Raw genomic sequence first — 3,024 nt, 5'->3', positions numbered from 1 at the left:
CGCTTGGCTACTCTCCTCTGCATCACTACTGGTGCCACCAGCAATCCTCTGGCCTAAAACACAGGTCATCTGTGTGCATCAGGTAAAGGTGGGCTCCTGAGGAGAGGGGTGAGTAGACAGCTGGGGCCACAAGTTGTCATCACTGAGAGTTCTGGGAGCTCCTTCCACCAAAGCTCCTTGTTCCAGCCCAGGATCTAGGGCTTTTCAGGCCCCTATCCCGTCCTATCCTGTGGGGTCCGTTCTCCATCATGGGGCTGTTAGGAAGTACTACACCATCTCTCTCTCCCTGGGCTTCCACTGCAAGAGTCCATTACCATAGTCCCTGGACTTGCCTTCCCAGGTGTTCACCACCCTGCACCACCACTCAGTTGCGTTGGTGGGCCATTCCTTTCCTCATCCTAGGTAGAGGGACTCCAGAGCTGCTATGAGACAGACACAAGAATGAGATCTTGTGTGAGATCGTGGACATGGACTCAGACACAGCTAGCCTTGGGTCAAGGGAGCATGGTTTCCTTGTGGACACTTGCCCTATGGATCAGGCTGTCCCCAGCTCTGGTCAGCACTGACCAGGCATCTAGTTCTACATATCACAGGAGTGATATATGTGTCTTCATAAGCCTCTGGGTGTGCATTTCTGTCACTGTGTGCATCTGTCTCAGTGTTTTTGTCTGTCTGTGCCCTGTACAGACCCTGGATCTATAGCACAGACGTTCCAGGGAGAGAAGCACACAGTCCTTGGCCTTGCTCCTGAGCTGGCCTTTACCTGCCCTACATTGTAGGGAGACACTATGGGTCAGGGACAACACTCCAGACTGCCAGGGGCTTTTGGCAGTCTTGGCTTTTTCTTATGTCAAGAGACAGCTCAGTTGCCCTGCCTGGGGCCCCTTGGCCTGGTGGGCACTGTCAGTCTCTAAGGTCTGGCTTTGCATGGGCAGGCTATAGTGTTTGGTCAGCTGTCTCTTAAGTGCCCTCCCCATGCTAGCCCTGCAGTGTCACCTCCCAGACTTTCGAAGCTCTTGTCTCTACATTCCTGGGGGTTCTGAAAGAGCCCACATTAGGGAAAGCCCAACATTAGGGAAGGCCCTCTGGGCCTCCTACTCCAGCTCCTGTCCACCCAATCCTCCAAACACAGGCCACCAAAGGCTCAAGCAGGGAGCCCTCCAAGGGTAAAAGTTTGGGGTTCAGTGCCCTCGATGGTGGATGGTGATGACATTAGGTTCCAAGGGTCTCTCAGCCTGGTGTCTGGCAAAGCCCAGCCTGGAGACTGCTGTTGCTAAGCTGGACAGGCAGAGGAGGCAAAGATCCCCTCCTTCCCCTTCCCCGTAGGAGCTGTTCTCTTCAGGATGTATTTTCCAGGTCCTGACGCAAGCAGAAGTACATTGAGAGATAAGTGCCGAGGGGCAGCCCGCCAGGGCTGGCCCGGTCCCAGCTCCCACGAGAGCAGCCAGCGCTGGCCCCGGGGGCCTGCCTGCCCACCCACCGCCTGCTCAGAGCAGGTCTTTGTGCCCCGGCCCGCAGGTGCGGGGGTGGGATGGGGTTCTTGGCACTAGCAGCTTTCTGACCACATGAGACAGCAGTAGGCCAAGGTCTCAACTGTGTATAAAAAGGGACGCTGCGGCTGCAGTGGTAGGACTCCACCTCGCAGCAGACAAGGAGTTCTCCACCGGTTCTCCAGGGACCTGCACAGCTCACTGCCGCTGAGGACCCAGCAGTCCTGGACCCTGGACGCCGGGTAAGACTTGGCTAGCCTCTGTGGGCTGGGACAGGTACCACTTCTCATCCACAGGTTGGTGCTGCCTACTGCTCACCGGACAGTGCCTCCAGTTGCTGAAGAGCCGCTCTCGGCAGAATCGCTCGCTGTTCCTTTTTCCTATGCATATACTTCTTTGAGGATCTGGCCTAAAGAGGTATATGGCATGGGAAAATGGAGCAATGAGGTCCTCCTCATCAGCACTGGCACCACGGCACCTGCAGCTGGACACAGAGCGCCTCCAGTTTTCCCTGCTCTGGACTGGATCTGGGGCTTGGGAACTTTGTCGTCCACTCCTGGGGAAGGGGTTGAATTGTGGTAGGGTAAGGCAGTGAGACTGGGAATGCCCTGGAGTATCCCACCAGGGCAGATCTTGGTGCTGGCAGCTGAGGTAGGAGCCGTAGAGGACAATTGTGATGAGTTGGACTGGGGTGGAGGGGACAGGGGCTAAGACAGCCATGTGGGTATGTGCCTGCTGGCCTGGGTCCTGGGGCGGGCGGCCTGGGTGCAGGGCAGCCCTGCTTGAAGGCAAGGGAGATGGGATGAGGAAATGAGGATTTGTTCAATCAGTCTTCCTTATAGTTAAAAAACCACTGTAACCCTGCTTTTCACACAGGTGATGACTTTTGGTCTCATCCAGGAGGCAGACGTGCTAGCTAAGGATGTTGCTAGGCATTGAGTCCAAGAAACCGTGCTTCCTAACACCTGGGCTGGGTGCGTAACTTGGTGGCAGTGTGCTTTCCTAGCATGTATGAGGCCTTAGGTTTCATCCCCAGCACCACAAAAAAGGAAAGAAAAGGCAATAAAGTTAATTTCACTTAAATTTACTGTAGTAAAGCTGAAAAAAAATAAAACATTCAGATAAAGCTGTTCTGTTGTGCTGTGTTTTCCTTTCATTTCTGTTGGTCAAAGTGTCACATCAGTATAGTGGTTTGGGGAACTTAATTTAAAATGCACAAACGTTTGGGGAATAGAAAAAGTCCCAAATGCCTTAGGCAGGCCATGAGCCTGGGACAGGTTGGGTACACATGTCTCGGAGAGCCAGAGCCCCAAAACTCTACTCAGAACCTGGGCATGCAGATAGTGGGCCCAGGAGAGAGCCCAGTGCAGGAGAGGCTTATGAGTGTGGGGTGTGGAAAGTCTGATCCTGTACCTTGTATCTTAACTCCTACATATAGAAAATCTAGGATGAGGGGCTGTACGATTGAGGTTCGTGAATTCTCAGTATAGACAGCATTTTCTTTGAAAAGAAACATCCTCTTTAAGCTGGCCCC

The 3,024-nt window shown here is 53.8% G+C and overlaps 1 long non-coding RNA gene across 1 annotated transcript; it reads left to right on the top strand.

Moving 5' to 3' along the window:
- The first annotated feature begins 1,314 nt into the window (after positions 1 to 1,314).
- Positions 1,315 to 2,620, top strand: LOC134472770 (uncharacterized). Its single transcript, XR_010042739.1, has 2 exons — positions 1,315 to 1,732; positions 2,367 to 2,620. It is a non-coding gene; the product is annotated as an uncharacterized LOC134472770 (long non-coding RNA).
- Positions 2,621 to 3,024: the final 404 nt, after the last annotated feature.

The sequence above is a fragment of the Cavia porcellus genome, unplaced genomic scaffold (genome assembly GCF_034190915.1).
Source record: "Cavia porcellus strain 051 isolate PalLab524CR breed Dunkin Hartley unplaced genomic scaffold, mCavPor4.1 scaffold_2, whole genome shotgun sequence".
NCBI classification, from domain to species: Eukaryota; Metazoa; Chordata; class Mammalia; order Rodentia; family Caviidae; genus Cavia; species Cavia porcellus.
This window is presented reverse-complemented; position numbering and strand designations above follow the sequence as displayed.